Source organism: Triticum aestivum, chromosome 5A, assembly GCF_018294505.1.
Source record: "Triticum aestivum cultivar Chinese Spring chromosome 5A, IWGSC CS RefSeq v2.1, whole genome shotgun sequence".
In the NCBI taxonomy this organism is placed as follows: domain Eukaryota; kingdom Viridiplantae; phylum Streptophyta; class Magnoliopsida; order Poales; family Poaceae; genus Triticum; species Triticum aestivum.
The window spans coordinates 625,169,330-625,193,260 of record NC_057806.1 but is presented as its reverse complement, the minus strand read 5'-3'; the positions used below and the strand labels follow the sequence as shown (position 1 = coordinate 625,193,260).

The following is a 23,931-nucleotide window of genomic DNA, read 5'->3' as shown; positions in this document are numbered from 1 at the left end:
GCATGATTGGTACTTGAAAATCTGCAGAGACTCTGGGGGAGGAGTACTTTGTATGTGAAAGTTAAAAAGGAGCATGACCTCGTTGGAATTAATCTGTTGCCTGTTCCATTTGAGGAGTTCTATCAGTTTTTCAATCAATTGGCCCTCGATAAAACAACGGTCGCCTGCTACTGTCTGTAAGTACTACTACTTCTGTCATTAAGTTTCTCTATATAGGTTAGCTCTTTCATTGCATGTATTTATAATCATCCTCACTATATTATGCAGATTGAAGATCGCCGAATTGAAGAAAAAACAAGTCGGTGATATTGGGTTCATTAACACACATCTCATAGATGCAACTCAGGTTAAACTTTATGCCGCAGCTACCGAGGCCAACTTGCTATGATCGTTCGTAATAAATCAAAACAAAGATATAATACTCTTTCCTTACAACTTCAGGTGAGTGTTACTGTCTTGTGCGTATTCGGTTTCCCTTATATATTAGTCAAGGTTATAGTAATGTAATTCATGAGTTATGCATGTGTGTGCAGTTTCTACTATATTCTCCTAGAGATTAAGCTTGAGCAGGGAGTAGTAACCGTCTTGGACTCTAAATGAAAAGATCCCAAGGAGTATGCGGACATGACTGAAATCCTCAAGAAGTAAGTTAAATCGATCATTATCCACCATATCAGCAGCTTTGTTCATTTCCTGATATCAAGTAATTGTTTTCTTTGTCCGGCAGGGTTTGGAGAAAATTCACCAAAATAGTTTCGGGACTGCCGAAGGAGCTGGAATTTAGACACCCGAAAGTAAGTACTATAGTAGCATGTTCCGCGCATCTCCTAGTGATTCAAGCGCTAGTTTCATCAATACCATTTAGCATTCTTGCTTATCAGTTTGATTGACCTCTATTTCTTGTAAAGTGGTTGTGGCAGGAACAAGGGAATGATTTCTGTGGATACTACATCTGCGAGTCCATCCGCCACACGACCTGTGAGCGGGGCGGGTACTCTAACGAACAATATGAAGTACGTAAATAACAACATTCACAATTTTATTTTATTACCATCATTTGTGTTGAGTTTCATTCATTTATATATATATATATATATATATATATATATATATATATGTATTGACCCCCTTCTTCAAATTAGATGTTTCGGAAGCGGGATGAACTCCTAGCACCAGCTCGCATGCGAGCAATTCAAGAGAAATTGGCGGCATTCTTTCTTGACCACGTGATCCCTGAAGACGAAGAATTCTATGTGGACCCTGAGTCCGTATGATTATATTTGTAAGAGATAATTATTGTATATATGTAGCCGGTAGTGTCAGATAGATATACGAGAACTTGTTGTTCGACCAATCTCTCGGAGAAGGAGAGGTGGTCGATATCACTTCTCTCTGTATATATGCATATATGTTCATGACGATCTTCTGTTTCCTTCGTTTGCTTACTAGCTAGCTAGCGTGTCTAGTCCTCTCTATATACGTATGTATAGTACGTAGCATCGACCAAGCACGGACATAACAGAGGACACTTCTCTCTATTAATTATAACTAGCTAACACAATATATGAAACACCTAAATTAACCCCCCAAAACCCCCAAACCCCCCCCCTTTCAAAAAAAAAACAAAAACCCCAGCCACAGAAGTGCTGACGCGTGGATGCCTATTGGTCCCGGTTGGTGCCACCAACCGGGACCAAAGGGTCTCCACGTGGGCAGTGCGCAGAGCCCAGTCAGGAGACCCTTTGGTCCCGGTTGGTGGCTCCTGACTGGGCTCTGCGCACTGCCCACGTGGAGGGCCTTTAGTCCCGGTTCTGGATTGAACCAGGACTAAAGGGGGGAGGCATTAGTACCGACACTTTAGTCCCGGTTCCGGAACCGGGACTAAAGGCCCTTACGAACCGGGACTATAGGCCCTTTTTCTACCAGTGATATGCATGGACATTCTAAAGGCTTCACGGGTACTATATGAATAATTTAGAATATATGTCATCACCCATAGGCATAGAAGTTTTTTGCTACCTTTTTCTGAAGCTTCAGCACAAACAGCGGTTTCAATAAGTAAATTTAATGGCAATGCATATATATTTCTGATTATGTAATCTTGTCTAACATTAAATATTTCCTTAATATTTCACATAGCATAAATTTTTCTCGTATTTCTTTAGACCATGTTTAATAGTTTATAATATATCATGGTAGATATGTCTGTTCGGTTGTAATAATGTCGCAGCCTATGCAAAAATATAGATTGCTATCTAGAGTACTATGTTCTACAAAAGATTGGCTACATATAATGATTTCTTCAGTATAAAACAAAATTGTTATCTAACTGAATAATCCGTTTTCCCTGAAGTATTCTAAATATTTCGAACAGTTGGAATTCAGACCTGTAGGCAACAATATAGTAATGTATTTTTCAAATATCATCTATCAAGTGCCCTTTTAACTATTGTGCATAATAAATAGAAGCGAGTTTTGTAGATTGACAATGGTCTATATACTGTCAAGTAAATATGTACACACCCAATCAGTAGATTTATGACTTAGATATACCATGATGATAATCACAAATTTATACTTCATATTCGGTAGATACACATTTAAACATCCAAATCAATTCCACACACTAAGGACTCCAAAAGCAACTAATTCGTTTGTTGATTACAGGAGAAGTGGAGTCTTAAATAACTGAAAAAGTAGTAGTTCACATCATCCCTATATTCAGATTGAAGTGTAGTCAAAGGGAAGATGTAACGTGTGGTTACTCTAGCCTGAAAAGGCACATGCATCAAAGGATTACACAAAAATCATCCATCGGATAAGAATACCATTAATTAGTGTATGTATTGCCATTATGAAAATTTCCCTTTAACTGATATAAGTATTCCCATGGCGGAGATTACCGGGATGAAGGACTTTATTCCTTCTTGAGAATAAAAGGCCATGAAAGCTAGCCATCATGATTATGTCTCGGCTACCAGATGTAATAGCATCAGATATGCTTCTTTAGAGAATGATGTTAATTATATTCAAAGTATAGTAATATATAGAGAGGTTTCCTGCAAAAACATATAGAGTTAAATATTTATCTTTAGAAAGTAAGAAAACTTACAAATGTCATGCACCACTACAGTGTCTTCTAACATATAATAGGATGGGGGGTTAGACCACCTCTACATGCAATTGCAAGGAAATATTGGAAAGAAATGTTTCAAAGAGAATTATCGAAGGGGGAAGGATCAATACATTCCTTAAAAATTATTGCATACATATATAAATAATGTATGCACCTTGATGCTCAGAAAATGTAGAAGAGTAAAAGTTACGACGTCTTCTATATGTTAATATGAAAAAAACCTGGCCAATTTCAAGTGTGGTGCAGACACTTTAAAATTAATTCAATTAAGAAAGACCTCAAGCACTTCATACAATTACCCAGAAATTGCCCAACCCTTCATCTGCCCAAACCTCACACTTTGTATTACATTTTTCCTGTGCTTTTCCATCTCATCATCAAAGGGAATGACAAGAGCTGTCATGGATACACCATCACTCTGGGACATATCAAATGGTTGCACATTACCATCTCTACCATGTAGGATGAAATCGAGGAGTTTCTTGCGGCATATCTTATCTTTAGTTCATGTTCTTGTCAACCTAATAGCCTCTATTTCTTCTTTAGTCTGAATTTCCTTGATTTTGACAAATGAAGCTTCTTCAGATAAGTCAATTGCCTTCTCTTTGAAATTCAGGCAAACAACAACTCTTCTTGGTCTCTTGCTGGCAATTTCCTCATGACCAATGTTTGGGTAGCATTCAGGCAAACAACCTAATAACTCTTCTTGGTTTGATGCATGAGAAAAGTTAAGGCCGAGAGGGCCAGAGAAAACAATGTAGCGTGTGTGTGCTCATCGGGAGAAACATAGCAAAGCTGGCTTTCTCCACGGTGAGGTGTGTGTATGTGTGGTTTTCTCCTTCTTGTGGGTTCTTGAGAGAAGCAACCAGAGAAGATGAGAGAGTTGTGTGAGACAAGTGAGAGGTGAGAGGTGGAAGAAGAAGAAGAGGCGCTGCGAGGAGGCGGCGCCAACACTCCCGACAAACACTGAGTAGCCACCCAAGTGGGTGACGGCATCCCAACATGGTTGGCGCTCGGGATAATATGTCAGAACAAATATTACATTCTGCTCTACCCAGCGCTGACCACTGCCCGTTGGCAGCTGCAAATTGACCCTGCAGCTCGCATTCCTCCCGATTTGATAGAGGTTGGCAGGTTGCCCTCGCAGAAGACAAGGTGCTTGGCGCAATGGCGCTAGTGAAACCTGACAGTTTGCCGTGGAACGGTGTAAAAATGGTGGCGGGGTCGAACGGAAGGTTATTGGAAGACAATAAAGGCTCGACCATGGTCGCCGGTGCCGGTCCAATCCGGCGCCGCTGGACATCTCCACACCAGGTGAGGTAGTATACCGTGTTGGGATTAACCATGACGTGGTGCCCCTGTCCGGCACGGACTAGTAGCAGTCACCGAGTAGGTATAGGAATTCATGTACGAGTAGGTTACTTGCATGTATCGTGTAGGACTAGGATTAGCAGACCGAGTAGTAGTGCTCACGTAGCTATCCTAGGCTATATATACATGTAGCCTGTACCCTGTAACAACCAGACCGTGGATCTGATTTGAAGCAATAAAGTAGGAGGAACGACACGTTCCTGTAGCCATCAAACAAGCTATTCTAGTGTGCGTGCGTGTGTTCCGGCCGGCTGGCCGTTGTGTACGTACAGGAGGCGTTCTACAGATCGATTAGCTAGAACAGGCTAGCTTTGGTCTGTGCTTGCTTGCGGAGGCTTTGTGTGTGGATCGATCAAGGTCTGGTGCTAGCTTTCAACGTGAGTTGAGACTAGCTTTGCACTACGGTGCATCTCGGCGTAAAGGAACTTCGTTGAGTTTGTCAGCGAGCTTCGTTTGTCTTCGTCGTTCGTCGTCAGTCGTATCGCCGTCGTCAGAAAGTACTTGATGCCGGGTCTGGGCCAACAATTGGTATCAGAGCAAGGTTGATCTTCTAGTAACGAAGGATCATGACGGATGACGAGAAGACCAAGCAGCTGGCGGAGTACTCCGGTGCGGCTAAAGTATTTGCTGCTCCGGCGAGTTCGTCATATCCACGGTTTGATCGTGAGAACTTCGGGGTCTGGAAGGCCCTCATGGAGTGTGGTCTCCGCGCCAATGAGCTATGGGACGCGGTGGATCCCGGAGGCGACGCATTCAAGAAGGAGGGAGCCGAGCACCGGAAGGATCGGCAGGCGGCGTCGGCGATTTACTCGGTGATGCCGATGGATGTCCTCCAACACCTAATCGCCAAAGCAACGACGAAGGAGGTGTGGGATAGCTGAAGCTCATGTTCGAGGGACACACCCGTGTCAAGCAAGCCAATCTCCAAAATCTCCTAAGGAACTACGAGACTTTGGTCATGGGCGACAATGAGTCCGTGGATGCGTTCGCTTCACGGGTGGCTACTCTCGTCAATCGGATCCGCGCGCTTGGAGAAAACCTCACGGAGACCTCGGTTGTCCGGCGGTTCTTACGCGCGGCCCCTCCCCGGTACCTGCAAATTGTCACAGCGATCGAGCAGTGCGTCGATCTCGCGACTCTCTCCATCGATGATCTTGTCGGACGGTACAAGGCTCATGACGAGCGGATGCGGTACAGTCTTGGGGACGGGAGGAACGACGAGCTTGTGATGCTCACAAGGGCGCAGTGGGTCGCTTTGTCAAAAGAAAAGCAAGGCAGATCCACGAGCAGCAGCAAGAAGAAGGGGAAGCAGCGTTCGGTGAGAAAGAACTTCGCTGACTCGGACGACGAGTCAGACAATGAGGCTGCACCACCACCGAGGGAAAAGTTTGACATCAGAAAAGTGAGATGTTATAATTGTGGACTCCTCGGCCACTTCAAGGCTGACTACGAGGAAGCACCGAAGCAGAAGGCGCTCATGGCCCAGCAAGGAGATGATAGTGACATGATGTTGATGTGCGAACTCGTGGATAAGAAGGATCCAGTTCTTCGAGTGCCGGCTAAAGAAACTGTCGCGCTCGTGGAAGAAAAAGTTTGCATTCATGATCATGATTCAGAAACTCGTGTCGATAATATAGATGCGGGAGGTGATTCTAAAGTTTATGTCTATGCTACGGACGTAAGTGCTAACTTTGCTGGAGCAGATGCGGCAAAAGCTGCCTGTGCACAACCATGGAGAAGCAGTCAGTATCCTGATCGACTGAAGGATTCTGAAACTCGTGTCAAAGTTATAGACACGAAGATGGATGCATGTGCGTCGAAAGAAGACCAAGACGTGGTTGTCGCGACTGTCAAGCCAGCGGGAAAAGGCAGTCGAGGCGCCGAAGGAACAGGAGCACTTGGTCTCCCGGTGAACGAATCTTGGAGAGCTGCGCCTAGTAGCGCAAGTGCGCACAATTCGAACTTGGTAGGAGGCTGGCCAGTAAGCAGCCCGACAGAGGGTTTTTTTTTGGAGGGATTAAGCCTAATCTTTATTGCTCAAAGTTGACAATGAGTGGGATTTTGTTTACATCATGTGGTTGGCCAAACCATACATGACGCCCAGGGCCTAAATTCAAAGCGTATCTAGCTAACTTATGAGCTTCCATATTACATGCACGACCTTCATGAATAAAACTACAAGAAAAGTTGATGGACCGAAGCTTGATCTCGTTGATAATTGCGCCATGCCTTCCCTGCGTACCTCGGTTGATGTCTTGGACTACCCCTTTTGCATCTGAGGATACTACAAAGCGCTGTAAGAGGAGGTCATCGGCAATGCAAAGTGCCTCCCTGCATGCCAATGCTTCCAGCGTCATCGGGTCATCTACGCCTTGCACCACCAGTGCACTGCTGCCTAGATAGTTTCCTGCTGAATCGCGGCATACTACTCCAGCAGAACCCCCCAGGCCTGTCCTCACTGCTGCATCAACATGGACCTTGGCGTAAGTTGCTGGTGGGGCTCGTGATCGGGTTCGCCTGTTTCTTTCCACATGTGTCCTTGGGGCCCCTTCCGGTTTGCTTTCCTTTATTTGATCAAGCTCACCAATGAACCTTGTTGTGAACGAGTACACCGTTTGTGGGCTCTGGAAGATCCCTTCATGAATGGACTTTCTTCTGGACGTCCAAATTGCCCATAACGTGACCTCCAGTTTAACAAAAAGGGCATGTGATAACGTTTCCATCTGTGCAAACAACCAGTATTTTGCGTTGGGTTTCATATTTTCCACAAGTGACTGCCGGATTTCATTCTCTACTAAAGCCCAAACACACCTGGATGTCGTGCACTCAAGTAGGGAGTGTCGCCATGAATCCGGTGATCCACAGAATCCGCATGTCTAGGAGTCAGACATGTGTCGATGAGACCGAACATCTTCGGTTGGTAGGGATTGTTTTGAGAGCCGCCACAGAAACATACGGATTTTCCCGGGAACTTGGGTCCTCCATAGTGTTTTCCACTCCTTCTCTTCCTCCCTTACGCCTGACGAACCTGCGTGACCATCCAGCCAGGCTTCCCGGCGTTGCCTCGTCGCTACAAGCATATTGTATGCCGATCTCACACTGAAAAGGCCATTTTTCTCAAAATGCCAAGCCCAGAAATCTGACATGTTGCGGGTGCATAGGGGTATGCTGGTTATTACTTTGGCATCAAACGGCAAGAAGACTTGTCGTACCTTCTGAATGTCCCATGTGGCTGTCGTTTCATTGATGAGTGCTGAAACGAACTGGGGAGGATTCGCTGACAAGCAGCCATTAGGGCGAAGCATTTCACTTCGCGGAAGCCAATTTTCTGTCCAAATTCTGGTGCTTTCTCCGTTGCCTATTCTCTTGATGATTCCCTGCTTTAGTGTGTCTCGGCCTTCTACTAAGGATCTCCATATTTGGCTCGGGTGGGATCCCAAAGTAGCTTCCAAAATTGTCACGTTAGGGTAGTATACAGCTTTCAAAATGCGAGCACTCAAAGAGTCAGGGTTTTGTAATAAACGACATGCTTGCCTGGCTAGCATAGCAATATTAAAAAGCTCAAAATCCTTAAAACCCAAACCCCCCATGCTTTTTGGTTGAGTCATATCCTTCCAAGATACCCAATGTGGTTTGCGTTTGCCTTCCTTGTTGCCCCACCAAAACTTCCTTATGAGTATATTTAGTTTCTCACACAACCCTCTCGGCAGCTTGAAGCATGACATGGAGTACACTGACACCGCTTGTGCAACCGCCTTAACCAAAACCTCTTTCCCGGTCGTGGAAAGTGATTTTTCAATCCATCCTAGGATCCTACTCCACAATCGATCCTTTAAATACTTGAAAGCACCATTCTTTGAGGAACCAATGTCAGAAGGCATCCCCAAATATTTTTCATTCAAAGTCTCATTTGGAACATTCAGCGTAACCTTTATCTCGTTGTGAGTCGATTCCGGAACCCCTTTGCTAAAAAAGATGGATGATTTTGCATAATTTATTCGCTGGCCGGAAGCTTGACAGTAAGTATCCAACACCTGGTTTACCTCTGTAGCACCCATACCATTCACCTTGAAAAACAGCAGGCTGTCATCCGCAAATAATAAGTGATTGACCGGGGGCGCCGAGGCTGCCACCTGAAGCCCACTTAAGTTTGATGACTGACTTCTTGATTTTAGGAGGCACGAAAGGCCCTCTGCTGCTAGCAAGAACAAGTACGGAGACAGTGGGTCCCCTTGTCGGATTCCTCGAGATGGTTTAAACTCTTCCAATTTCTTCCCGTTGAACAGAACAGAAAAATTTACTGAACTCACCATATTCATAACAATGTCCACCCACTTGGTAGTGAAGCCCACCTTTAGCATTATTGCATGCAGATAAGGCCATTCAACCCTGTCGTACGCCTTCATCATGTATAGTTTTAAAGCACCGGACTGATGTTTCTTTGCCTTGTTCCGTTTCATGACGTGGAGGCATTCGTATGCTGTGATGATATTATCCGTAATGAGTCTGCCAGGCACAAACGCAGATTGCTCCTCCGAGATTATATCCGGCAAAACTTGCTTCAAACGATTAGAGATCACCTTCGAAACTATCTTATATAACACATTGCAAAGGCTTATAGGGTGGAACTGAGACAAAAGTGTGGGGTTTTTTTACCTTAGGGATAAGAACCAGGGTTGTTTTATTTAAGCACTCCGCCGTCTCAGTCCCTTCTACTATCCTCAGGACTACCCTTGTTACCTCCTCGCCACACATGTCCCAGTGACGCTGAAAGAAATGAGCTGGAAACCCGTCGGGGCCCGGAGCTTTAATCAGAAACATCTGGAACAACGCCGTTTTTACTTCCTCCTGGCTATACGGGGCATTCAGCAAATCATTCATGGCAGGCGTGACCTTTGTTGGGACGGTATCCAATACGTGCTCCATATTTTGGACCCCCTCTGAAGTGTATAAGGCTTTGTAAAAATCGGTTGCCAAACTTCCATCTCCTCCCTCTTGTCTGTCATATTTCCATCCGGGAGCTGTAATTGTTTGATCTGATTCTTCCGTCGTCTTCTACTGGCTCGGAGGTGAAAAAAGTACGTGTTTTTGTCTCCATGTACCAACCAGTCTAGCCTAGTTCGTTGCCGCCATAAAATCTCCTCTCGGTGGAACAACTCCACCAGCCGATCCGATATTTTAATCTCCGCATGTGACGGGCCCGTGCGACCTGGGAACAGGCGCAAGGTTTCCAACTCGTTTTTTAATCTCTGGATCTCTCCTCGTACACTGCCAAAGTGCTGTTTGTCCCAGTCAGACAGGTCACCCGCCAATCGCTGCATCTTCGCATGCAGATCATCCACAGAATTCCCCGCCGTCGCTGTCCAGCTAGCCCCCACCAACGCCTGTAGCTCAGGGTCTCTTTCCCACATTAATTCGTATTTAAAGCTTCTTTGGACCCGCTTGCATGCGCCATGCACGCCGGCCAGGTTCAGCTGTATTGGAGCGTGATCAGATGAGGCAGCCGATCTGTGAATTAGCTCTGATCTTGGGTACGCTAACGACCACTCCTGATTTACAACACATCTGTCCAGCCGAACCCTTGTGAATGTCCCACCTGCCACTTTCTTTTCGAAAGTCCAGCTAGTGCCCAAATAACCAATATTAGACAATCCGCAGATGTCAAGAGCATCTCTAAAGGCATCCATTTGTGCTTGGCTTCGATTGCCCACTCCATCGTATTCATGAGAGTGTAGTACCTCATTAAAATCATCAAGAACAGCCCATGGTGTATTAGCCCGACAGAGGTGGCTGGGGCGCCATCAGCTGAAGGTCCATCAAGTAGCGCAGAGTGCAGGCCTAACAGCAGCAGTCCAAGCGCTGGGCTTCAAAGTCTAGAGTTCAGTAGCGAGAGGAGCCTAGCAGAAGAAACGTTGGAAGGCTCACGTGGTGGGCTAGGCCAACCAAACCAAAGGACCGTGCTAGAACGGCCAGAACATGGAGGATGCAGCCCATGTGTTACGGCTGGATTTTTTGCTTCGCCAAAAGAAACGCGTGCAGCAGAAAACTCCTCGTCAACTATGGTAATGAAGGAAAAGGCACTAGAACCTACACCCGTACCGCTACAACCGGTGTCCGACATACATCCGGAGAAGTCTCTTCGGACAATTGATCCGGAAAAGGTGAACGGGAGTGGATGGCAGTGTCTATCAAGTGCCGATGAACTGGCGGAATTTGTGGACACAAATATGAAGGAGTGTTGGCGTCATGCTATGAAAGAAGAATTGGGGTCGATCCATGATAATAATTCATGGGAGCTTGTGGATCTCCCCAACAATGAAAAGGCTATGGAGCTCAAGTGGGAATTCAAGGTCAAGAAAGATGTTGAAGGGTGCATGAAGCACAGAGCAAGGTTTGTGGCCAAAGAGTACGTGCAAGAGAAAGGTGTGGACTTCGAAGAAGTGTCCGTTCCCGTTGCAAAGATGGAATTGGTGAGTTTACTCATCGCTCTCGCGGCTCAGGAATCATGGAAAGTACATCACATGGATGTAAACTCCGCGTTTTTGAACAACGAGATATATAGAAGGAGATGTGTATGTGAATCAATCAACGGGTTTCATCAAAAAGGGGGAGGAACACAAAGTACTGAAGCTACACAAAGTCTTGTATGGGCTACCGCAAGACCTCAGGAGTGAAACATCAAACTTGATCGGACATTAATTTCTCTTGGATTTGAGAAAGCCCCACTAGAATATGCAATGTACAAGAGAGGTGAAGGAAGGGATCGTCTACTAGTTGGCATCTATGTCAATGACCTGCTAATAACTGGAGCAGATGAAAAGGTGATTGCAAAGTTCAAGCTACAAATGAAGGAGCTTTTCAAGATGGATGATCTTGGTATTTTGAGTTACTACCTCGGGATGGAGGAACATCAAAAGCCGGAGAGGATCACACTATGCCAGGAGGCATATGCAAGGAAGGTACTTGAAAGCAGTGGCATGAAAGATTGCAATCACATTGTCGCTTCAATGGAACCTCGTCTTGAGCTGAACAAGAAGGAGATGATGAAACTACTTGGCTACAGTGGTAGTGACAAGGAAGGAATTGTCGACGACCGTAAGAGTACTTCGGCCGTGGCATATTTTCTTGGTGGAAGCGTAGTAAGTTTGCTATCACGAAAGCAGAAAATGATGACATCGACTTCAAGTGAAGCAGAGTGTCAAGGTGTGTGGCTAGGGAGGCTACACGGTGATCTCATGGAACGAGAACCGGAACAAGTGGTGCTCAATGTTGACAGTGAGTCTACAATCTTTCTACTTGAGGATCCAGTGCGTCGTGAAAGGAGCAAGCACATTGATACAATGTATCACTATATAAAGGACTGCGTGAAAGAAGGGAAGACAAAAGTCAACTACATTTGCACCGATGATCAGCTGGCGGACATCCAGACCAAGGCTTTGGATCGAGAGAAGTTCTTGGAGATGAGAACAAGGATCGGCGTCCGAGCTGTGACATGACGACGTCGTGTTTAGGGGGGCGATTGTTGGGATTAACCACGACATGGTGCCCCTGTCCGGCACGGACTAGTAGCAGTCACCGAGTAGGTATAGGAATTCATGTACGAGTAGGTTACTTGCATGTACCGTGTAGGACTAGGATTAGCAAACCGAGTAGTATTGCTCACGTAGCTATCCTAGGCTATATATACATGTAGCCTGTACCCTGTAACAACCAGACCGTGGATCTGATTTGAAGCAATAAAGTAGCAGGAACGACACGTTCCTGTAGCCATCAAACAAGCTATTCTAGTGTGCGTGCGTGTGTTCCGGCCGGCTGGCCGTTGTGTACGTACAGGAGGCGTTCTACAGATCGATTAGCTAGAACAGGCTAGCTTTGGTCTGTGCTTGCTTGCGGAGGCTTTGTGTGTGGATCGATCAAGGTCTGGTGCTAGCTTTCAACGTGAGTTGAGACTAGCTTTGCACTACGGTGCATCTCGGCGTAAAGGAACTTCGTCGAGTTCGTCAGCGAGCTTCGTTTGTCTTCGCCGTTCGTCGTCGGTCATATTGCCGTCGTCAGAAAGTACTTGACGCCGGGTCTGGACCAACATACCGTACACCTTTGCCATGGAAGAGGAAGTCGGTGAGCTGATATCTTGCGTGAAGGCAGAGGGGATTGATGATTGTCCACGCCTTGTCCCCTGCGACGACGTAACCAAGCCTATTGACCCATGCACCCAACAAATGGCGGCGGCGGTGAAGTCGTCCTTGGCGGGGCTGGGTGTGAAGACGACCTTTGGTGACGAGCCTGCTCTCCCACCCGAGTAGCAGCAGGGAGATATCGACGGCGGTCATGGGGTTGAAGAGGCTGAACACGCAGAAGCCGAGCCACGACCAGGGCCAGCAATCAGAGAGGTAGGCGATCCACCCGGGTGATCTAGAGTTTCCTTCTGAAGGTTCTAGAGGACCAGGGTGATCTCCACCTGCCATATTCGGCTCGGCAGGACGGCGGTAGGCTTTAGGTCCTAGATCGAGAAACGCCCAGCTAGAATTGAGATGTACGAGTGGAAACGCTGCAGACAAATAACAAGAGCTAGCTTGTTTCCTCAAAAGTGTGGCTTACACAAGTTGATGTCGGAGCGCAGATTCCTAGATTTGTGGCCCCAAAATCATCCAGAACATGGTGGGCGCCCCATACTGAACATAGCACCTAGTGAAGGCACGGTTGGGCAGGATACATTGCAACACTATTTCGTTGAGGAGTGATGGTGTGTGGAAGGGGTGTCAGCGACATCCCTAGAGTTGTGGCACCAAAACCATTCTTTTCACAGTGTACTGCCCCTGTTGGTGAAGCTTGTGAACAAAACTGAGGAGGCATTTATTTTGCCACCAAATAGGTCTCTAACGCCGAAGATTCTCTCATGATTAGACAACAAAGCTTTGTGTGGAGCAATTAAATAGCATGCGAAACAAATGTCCTTCGCGGTCCGAGAGAAAGACGTTGCCACATATTTATAGCCTCAACCACACCATCATGAAGACTGAATTAATGAGCACATAAAATATGCAAGGAGATTATTGAGGATGGCATCTTACAACATTAAACGACAACCGGAGAATAGCATGAGATCATGCCTCATAAGAGGTAACAATCGAATCAACTGATAAGAGGACCAAAGGCATAGACAGGAAAATTAACAGGGAGAGAGGGGCAAGCCGAGGTACGATTGAGGGAAGGACACTGGGCTACTGAGGGTAGTGTTGTCACCAAGTACACTATCATAACCTTGTTGATTTGCTTGTCCGTAACACTTATAATGAGGCTTGCAATTGCAAGACATGTTGGAATAAAGCCATGGTGTCAGACGAGCCGGGCGCGTGGGCGAGTCGGGTGCGCAGCGGGACGTGCTGGGCGTGCGCGTCGTGGGCACGAGCGGATCGCGGGGCAGCATAGGAGTAGGGGGCGTGGGTTCGTACCCGGCTTGGGCTCCTGTATAAAGCTCGTGTTGGTCGCCATTGTAACGTGTGCTGAGTTGTGTGGAGGTAAACAGAAAACAGAGGTGTTTGTACTCCGGCAAATCTTGTGTCCACCTTGTCTCGCTAAACCGACGTGTCTCCGGTGATCACCGGCGTTGGGGGGTTCCATTTTTGCACCAACATTTGGTACCAGAGCCAGGTTCTGAGAAGCTCGCCGGCGATGGCGCTCGTCCCGTACAGCGGCGGATCGGGGAGCACGGTGTCGCAGCCTGTCCCGTTGCTCACCGGTGACAATTACACCACTTGGGAAATCAAGGTGGAGGCCGACCTGGACGCTACCGGGCTGTGGGAGGCGGTGGAGCCGGCGGAGGACGCGGCGGCGGCCGTGACTGCCAAGAAGGACAAGCAGGCGCGGGCGTACCTGTTCCGCGCGCTCTCTGAGGATCTTCTGCTGCAGGTTTCGTCCAAGAAAACGGCGGCGGAGGTGTGGGTGGGCCTCAAGGCGAGGTTCGTCGGGGTGGACCGAGTCCGGGCGGCGCGGCTGGGCACTCTTTGAGGGGAGTTTGAGAGGCTGCGCATGGTGGAGGGCGACACGCTGGATGGTTTCGCCGGCAAGCTCGGCGGCATGGCGGCACGCTTCGCGGGACTCGGGTCGACACTGGACGACGCCGCGATGGTGAAGAAGCTCCTCGACTCCGTGCCGGATCGCTTGTACGCGGCGGTGGCCGGAATCGAGCAGTTTTGCAACGTCTCCACCATGCCGTTCGAGGACGCGCTCGGTCGCCTGAAGGCCTTCGACGAGCGGGTTCGGCGCCGTGGACAAGACGGCGGCGAACGTGGGGGCGAGCAGCTGCTGCTGACCATGGCGCAGTGGCGGGCGCGGGAGCGGCAGCGGGGAGGAGCTCGCCATGACGACGACGGGCGGAGCGTGGCGTCGGGCAACGGCGGCGACGGGAAGCGGCGCGGCCGCTGTCACAACTGCGGGGAGCACGGACAATTCCGTCGTGTGTGTCCGCAGCGGCGCAAGGAACCGGCGGCGGAGCAGGCGGAGCTGGGCGTCGCTGGGATCGAGTATGAAGGACTCCTCTAGGCCATGGCCATGGCTTAGGGGGTGTGTTGGAATAAAGCCATGGCGTCAGACGAGCCGGGCGCGTGGGCGAGTCGGGTGCGCAGCGAGACGTGCTGGGCGCGTCGGGTTGCACAGCGGGACGAGCTGGGCGCGGCTGGTTCGAGCCAGGGATCGACCGTGGCGTGTGTGTGCGTGAACGTGGTGCATGGGGGTGTCCGTGCACGCACGGGTGCGTTGGGTCTGCGTTGGCGAGATGTGCGCGAGTACCTGCGGGGCGATCGGGTCAAGCTCACTGTGGACGGGGCGCGTACGGTGTGCGTCGTGGGCACGAGCGGATCGCGGGGCAGCGTAGGAGTAGGGGGCGTGGGTTCGTGCCCGGCTTGGGCTCCTGTATAAAGCTTGTGTTGGTCGCCATTGTAACGTGTGCTGCGTTGTGTGGAGGTAAACAGAAAACGGAGGTGTTTGTACTCCGGCAAATCTTGTGTCCACCTTGTCTCGCTAAACCGACGTGTCTCCGGTGATCACCGGGCGTCGGGAGGTTCCATTTTTGCACCAACAAGACAGTTGTCTGGTGTTTCATCCTTGTGTTTATCTGAACCAGCTTGCTCATCGTCACAAATCCACTTCCCTTTATTCTTTATTGAAGCAGGCGCCTTCCTTGCCAGGGTGAGCTTAACATTGGTCAGTAGCTGGTTCATAGACAAGGCAAACTCAATCAACTATATGAAGAAGTTTGTCAACAAGATGAGATGAACACAAAATTAAATTTGGCAATATCATTCTGACCTGCTCGAGAGCCCCAGTGCCAGGATCATATAAATGTTCACAGTAAAAGGCGTGCTGAACTACTACTAGAAGATTCGAATTTGGAAGGTCATCCTTGTTAGGTTTAATCTTGATTTCATATCTGCATGTGTTTTTGCTTTTGCAGTGCATGTAGTTCATTAGGTGAGTCGTGGGTAGGAGTCTTGGAGTAGCAAGTGTGCAAGGCGAGATGCCAGATCGTGTGAAGCGATGTAGATGGTGAGATGCCCGGTGTCGTGTGAATCGGCATGCCGCCGTGTGAAACGGCAAGCTGAAGCCAAGGCCCTGAGGAGTAGACGGGTGAGTTTGTTAGTATTGCGTGCCAAGTCTTTACGACCCTGGAGAGAATCCAGGAAGAAGATTAGCCGCATGGGTTAGTTGGTTAGTGGTGCATGGGTTAGTGCCACAAAATCGAGGCGGGTTTGCCCCGGCTGAGTGCGTGCGTATGTTTTTTTAAAGAGCGTATATTAATATCGCGGAGATACCAATTATACCCAGCCTCCGCACTAACAAAATGTCACAAACGACATCTAGGATGCACACAGCCTGAAAGCGTGCGTATGTATGTGTTTTATTTAAGAGTTGTACGCCATGTTTTCTTTGAGAAAGAGAATACGGAGAAGAGAAAATGGTCGGCTGTGTGATACAGCGGTCACCAAATAACTCTGTTCTTGTTCTTCCGTGAGCTTTGAGAGGAAGCTAGAGGAAGAAGAAGAGGAGATGGCGATCAGCTCCAACAATTTGCTGTAACCTCACATTTTTCCTCTATCATCGCAACAGGCACACTAACTATATTTTCACAATAGTACACCTGGATCAAACAACAAAGAAAACTAGATTAAAGTCCAAGTGTAAAAAACATAAAGTTAGGTGGAAACACAGGCACAATATGATGGTAGTGATGCACATAAAAAAAGTGGTAAACATAAGGCAGAGTGCCAAACCTCTCTGATATCTGAAGAGTAAGCTTTATCCAATGAAATATCATTGGGCCTGTATAGCCTTCTTGCACTGACTTTTGTTGATTTCCGATTAGCTTTATGAGATCCAGCAGCAGCATTGACACTCTACAAACGACATACCATATAGGGCTTCAGGCTCACATTTCTTCCAGCCCTATAGTGACATTCTTGACGGGAGAGAAAAACTCAGGCCTGATATACAGGAAGTCATGAACATTGTATGTGACATTCTTGAGGACAAAGCTGGTCTTTGACAGTATTTTGAACTCATCACGGACCGCTTCTCGCTCCTCAAAAGAACTGCAAGCGCTGGTTCCGGCGCCCATTTTCTCATAAGGGAGGGAGAAAAAGGCACCTTTCTCAGGACAGTACAGGCTTTTGCAAATGTACTCCAATGGCAAACCCTTCTTCATGTCCTCTGCCCTGGCCCTTTCCATCCTAATAGCTTCCAACTGCTCTTTTCTGCACTTGTGGCCCCAGGGAATCAGCTGGATATTGACACTCAATGATTCTCTCATGTCACCTACTTTGGAATCTAATCAATCATTGGTAAACAACACCTCTCGTTCATTTGCAGCATTGGCGAGGACAGTGTGTGAACCATTTTGCATAACTCTACCATGGATCATATGTGTGCCATCATGTGTCTCATACTGATATACTCAACAAAACACATGATGGCTTCTCCTGAATCACTTTCCAATGTGAGTGCCCCACCAACAGCAACACTGAGATCTCCAACTCTCACACTTCTGTACAGAGCTTCTCCAGATGGTGTTTTCCCAAAGGCTTGACCTTCCCATTCTATTTCTTCACAAGCATCTGAAGATGTATTTCTAGACCTTGTTGATGGCGAGGTCCTCGAAACATGTTCCCCGCCAACTTCAATGTCTCCCTAACATCATCTTCCTCATTTTCTTCCTGTTCCTCCTCGGATACATTTTGCTCATCATTCTCATCCCCCTCCTTTGAATCCTCTGGGAAATGGGTTGCACAGTAATCACCCCATATCCTGCTGACCAACTTTGTGGTTGTCGCACGCATAGGATTTCGTTTTCATATTGGGGCCATTTTTTGCACTTGGGTTCAGATTCTCTCACTTGAGATTTCTTCTTCATTGCTAGCTTCGTGCCCTCTTTCTTACCTCTTCTCGACAAGGCTTGTGACGAAGGCGCACTGTCGAATGGACTCATCTGGATAATTTGCAAACTGTTGAAGGACTATCCGTCCATGCACCACAACATATCTTTCAACATGTGTTGCATCTGTTGAAATGAATGCATGGCGCCCTCTCTCAAATTCTGCTACTCTCTTGGTAACATCAGCGAAAGAAAGTTTTGAAGCGCGAGTTTGTTCTTTCAAAATGGTGATGATACTAACGGTCAATCTTGCTGTTTTAAGGACAGCGTCACACCATGGCGCATACTGCTTCGTTGGCTGAAGTAACTTGTACTTGACATAATTGAAATTCATATGTAATTTAGAGGGAGGTTTGATATCAAGGAATCGCAAGGTTTCATGCATAAATAAAATGCAAATTTCAAAACATGATAAGATCGGAAATGCAAGGCAAGTAATTGTAACATGTGTTCATATAGTATACATAATGGATTAGAGCTGCAGGAGTACTTACCAAGCTATGTCGGTTCGAATAGATATGCAGATCATCAAGCCACCAAAATCTACAAGCCATTCCTTGATTGGACTTAGAGGAACTGGAATCCCTTGATCTTCCTGGTCAAATTTACTCGAGGAAGAAGATAACTCTGATGGCTCAGCTGTTGAACAGAAAGTACCATTATCGTCTCTCATACAACCAGACCCAAAGATAACAGTATCATTTTCAGCACATGGTTTCATAGGGATGAGCTCCAAAGACATGAATTTGGAATCTGAATTATATAGAGCCCAATTGTTGAGTATTCTTACTCACAGCCTGCCATTTCACTGTCAAACATGTACTCATCCATTTCTATATCGCATGGTCTATAGTATGCTGGCAGTAGGTAGTCATTGGCAATCTCAGCTTCACTGATCTTGATGTAGGCATTTTTATTTTTCTGTGAGCTTCCACTCTTGGCACTCGTCTTCTTCATTTTCCACTCTTCCTCTTCTTGCAACAACCTTGCCAGTTTCTCCTCTTCATCCTCGTTCTCGGTCACCTGCACCTCCTTGCACCGCCCATGGTGGCGGTCAGTTCATCAAGCACCGGCAGCTGCTCGTGGACGCGGGTCTGGTCCACGCGACGCCATGTTGCGACGGGACCGAGTTCATGGGTTCTGTGGAGTCCGTGGTGTCGTTGTTAATCTGCCGTCGCAGCACATGAATCGCCAGGTGATGAGCCATTCGTGGACGTACGTCTGGTCCACACAACGCAGAGTTGCGACCGGAGTGAGTTTGTCGGTGCCAGAGGTGTCCGTGGAGTTTCCAGCAATCAGCTGCTGCAACACATGGACCGTCGGGCGTCAAGAGTGATCGTCCCCAACAACAGGGGCAGACTCTGATTTGTCGACACCATGAGTGGATCTCGATGGCTCATGTGGAGTTTGAGATTTCAAGTGACGACGGAGGCAAGTTTGGTTGTGGTGAATATTGTGGATCAGATGATCGGTGTTTTGCAAGAGTACCGGCTAGCAGGCGCAACAACACATGTGGACTTCTTATTGGTGGTGCTCTTTGGGCACAAAGTCTCGACTTCCGGGGTGAAAACCCTTGGTCCGACCTTCACTGGTTGTACCTGGCAATGGCGGATCTCTATTCGTCTCCTTGTTGAAGGCATTGCTCTGAGTTCAGTTAGACTTTATTCAGGGTGAAAACCCATGATCTGTGATCAGGCGACGACTGTGTTGGTGCACGGTTTCCTTCTTGGAGGCGTCGTTCTTGAAGAACCTTTTTTGCAGTCCTTGTGTGGTCTCTGGTCGTGGTAGTTCCTCCTACTTCACTGATCTGTTCGGCGTTTTCCTTTTCTTTTTTGTTTTGACCGTGTGCATCCTTGATCTCTCGACTAGTTCTTGACATTATGTTGTTGCAGAGGCCGGGTATAATTAATATCCGCTTGATATTAATATATTCCCATTATCGAAAATGTACGAACTCTCCGATGGATATCACAAAGTCCTTTCTTACTGTTCCATTGAAGCCATTGCTCAAATTAATGGAACGGACTACACTGACAAGCAGCTCTTCTAGGCTCAGCAAAGGGTTTTCACTGACCGATCTAGCTAGCTTCCTGTAAACTTCAACACAAACATGAGCTTTCTGGCCAAAAAGATCAAAATGAGACCTGTAGCTTCTTGTGGGCTTCACACATATATAGTCAGCTAGTTCTGTTTAGAGCCAAATTACGGCAGCGCCTTCCTTATAGCCGGAAATTGCCCATCCCTTGATCCGCCAAAATCTGACACATCATATTCCCTTTTTCCTGTCCTTTTCGATATGAGCATCAAATGGCATGACAAGAGCTGTCATGGAGACACCATCACTCCGAGACATTTCAAACGGTTGCAAATTACCATCTTTACCATGCAGGATGAAATCGATGAGTTTTCTGCAGCATTGCCCATCTTCAGGTCCTGTTCTTGTCAACCTAACAGCCTCTGTTCCCTCCTTAGTTCTGATTTCCTTGGTTGTGACAAGTGAATCTTCTTTCGATAAGTCAAATGCCTTCCCACTGAAATTTGAACGGGCAACTTCTCTCTTTGGTCTCTTCCACCCAATGGCATCATGACCAATGTTGGTGGTAACATTTCTCTCCTCAATTATATTCTCATTATCGCTTTTAGGCTTTGCTGGGCGCCTCTTTGTTCCTGAAAGCGACAAAAATGTTGGACACATTTTTGATTGAAATGTTAGACACATTTTTTAACAAAAATGTTGGACACACTGAATGAACTAAATGCAGTGCAAGTATGTATGCATCAGATGAATCCCATACATAAAATATTAAAATGGCGGTTTAACTACTCATTCTTTGATCGACCCAATATGATTATGCTCTCTTACTGCACACAATGGCCTTGTCAAATATATTGTTGAATGATTAGTTAAATGCATGAGATGGCAAATGTACCAATAAATAACAATGGTGTCCTAATCCATAGTTTCATATACTACACCGCACATCCAACTTATAAAAATAATAATATTATGGCCGTGTAATTTGCTAATGTGGAGAAGTGCAATGTTTTGGAAACTATAGCGTCCCCAGGAATAAGTTTATCTAAAATTTGGGAACCAAAATAGCAAGGTAAGCATATATACCTGCAGTACCAGCAGAATGTGGAGAGTTCGACATAATTCCCCTGTAAAGTTTAGAATCAAGTAGATGTGTCAGTTAGAAGTTTAGATCAATATAGCAACCAAATTACATAATCAAGAGTTTAGTGGTTACACTGCAAAGCAACAATTCGGTAACACATTTTCAAACAAGGACATATATGGCTGACCTAGACAAGGTGAAGATATAGCGGGGGATCTGGCGGGGTGGCGGATCTAGCGAGCACAGCGCTCGCGACAACAGATCTAGTCGGCTCATGGCGGCGCAACCAGCAGGCGTGCGTGAGGCGGTGGAGGTGGAACACCGCTGCTGCACCGCTGGCTGGTGCATTCGGTTTTTTTATTTTATAAAATTATACCAGTGGACGGTGAATATTGACGTCCGCCATTGGTAGTGTGTGCGGTTAGTGCTGTCAGTGGTCATTACTAGTGGCAGGCGCTAGGTAATGTCCGCCACTTCTATGGCTTTACAACTAGAATGCCCTGCTAGCGGTGACGGGAGGTCAGTGGCGGGTTGCCCTGAGAGCCTTGCCCGCCACTGCTGGGCTTTTGGCGCATGCCACTAGTAGCCATTCCTGAAGTAGTGTGGCTCAGGAACAGACGAACTATATGCTATAGTGGTCTCCAGAGACACTGTAGTAGACGGCGGCGACCAGCTCAACGCAGTGGAGCTCCTAGTGGCGGTGGCTACCGTTGGGGACGACAGAGTCGATGGCTAGGGCTCGCCGAAGTTGGGTGCGGCGCTGGGTTTCCTTGGGTGCGGATGCGTCACTCCATTGTGTGCTCTCCTGGTCGTGCAAAAGGGTTAAACCGGCGCAGTGGTGCACGAACGACAAGGTGGCACGGTCGAACTCGTGCTTACCTCGCCGGGGACAATGGCGTGACAGTGGTGGGGTTCGGTCGACGAACTCGAGGTTCCAGGATGATCCAGTCGTGTGGTGGTTGTCTAGTAGGTACACACGGGTGCACACTTGCATTGGTGGTAGTGCCATAGTATGTGGGGTACGAGCTTGCCGGAATTTGGCCGGCGTTGGAGATGACAGAGGTGTAGATGGTGTGTAGTTTTGGCAACAGTCTGGTGGTGATGTGGCGCACTAAGTGGGGCAAAAATGGAGAGGGCTATCAGGGTTATTTATCGGGCATGCACGGGAGGTGGAGAACATACGTGTGTGGTCATGCGTGCGAGGTCGTGGGTGCGGGCCTTGCGGTTGGAGGTTGACCAAGATGGAGCCTATAGGTGGGCCCCGTCGGTCAGCAAGAGAGGGAGAGAGAGAGAGAGAGAGAGAGAGAGAGAGAGTTGCGGGTGCGTACTGGCCGTTGGATCTTGATACACCACCTCAAGGACTCAGAGCCAAGACCCAATAAGGATCACTAACGATTAGATTTTGTTATGCACTATGGGGCAATTGTGGAGAAGTCTCAGAGTAAGTAATATATTATGTTACACAATAATAGCAAAAAATAGAAGAAAAAAAACATTGCAGTGTGGCGGGCATAATCTAGGGCCCGCCACTGGTACCGCTTGCGATCTGATTGGCCAATCCAATATCCCAGGAATTTATGAGGTGGCTATCATCCAGCCATCCACGCCCAACATGAACGCACAGATCGTCACCGTCAATCCCTTCTCTTATCTCTCCCTTATCCTCTCTCTCTCTCTCTCAATCCCTTTGATTTACTTGACCTCCGGCATGTCTCTTCCCATGGACGTCTACAAGAGTTCAGCATCTACAAGCAACAGAGTTCGAAGCCACCTCTCCCGCGGAGTTTCTTCCTACCAGCGAGGGCGGCGACGAGTGTAGCGGGCGTGGCAGATCCGATGGACGAGACGGCAAATGCGGCAGGGTGGCAGATCCAGCGAGTTAATTACACGGGCCAGTGGATCCAACGAGCTTGCGCGGGGCGGCAGATCCAGCGCGTGCGATGACCGATCCAGCGGGCACGACGGGGGATCTAGCGGGGTGGTGGATCTAGCGGGCGCATCGCTCGTGATGACAGATCTAGTCGGCTCGTGGCGGCGAAATAGTAGGCGTGCATGCGCGGTAGATCCAGCGTGCGCGGGGTGGACGACCGCTGCTGCGCGGCCGGCTGGCACATTCGTTTTTTTATTTTATAGAATTATACCTGTGGTGGGTGAATATTGACGCCCGCCATTGGTAGTGTGTGTCGTCAATGGTCATTACTAGTGGCGGGTGCTAGGTAATATCCGCCACTTCTAGATCTTTACCACTGGAATGCCATGTTAGTGGTGGCGGGAGGTCAGTGGCGGGTGGCCCTGAGAGCCTTGCCCACCACTGCTAGGCATTCGGTGCACGCCACTGCTAGCCATTCTTGCAGAAGTGTGGCTTAGGAACAGACGAAATCCATGCTACAGTGGTCTCCGAAGACACTGGAGTAGACAGCGGTGAGCAGCTCAACGCGGTGGAGCTCCTAGTGGCGGCAGCTACTCTTGGGGATGATGCAGTCGACGGCTGGGGCTCGTCGGAGTTGGGCGTGGTGGCGGGTTTCCTTGGGTGCGGATGCATTGCTGGATTGTGTGCTCCCCCGGTCATGCTAAAGGGTTAAACTGATGCGGTGGTGCAAGACGATGCCAAGATTTGAATTAGGAAAGTCATCCTTTGGAATAACCTCACATTTTCTCTCTATTATCGCAACAGGCACACTCACTATATCTTGGATGTAGTATACCTGGATTGGAACAAAAAAAATACATATTAAAGATGACATGTATAAAACAAAAACGGTGGAATCAAAAATTTGTTGATTCTAGATTAGCTTTCTTAGATCCAGCAGGAGCAGCATTGATACACTGCAAATAGCATACCACATAGGGCTTCAGGCCCACATTTCTTCCAGCCCTAT

General features: G+C 47.7%; 1 pseudogene; it reads right to left on the bottom strand.

The window, feature by feature from the left end:
- Positions 1-15,549: 15,549 nt before the first annotated feature.
- Positions 15,550-23,931, bottom strand: part of LOC123101663 (DNA (cytosine-5)-methyltransferase 1A-like) — a 93,443-nt pseudogene continuing 85,061 nt past the window's right edge.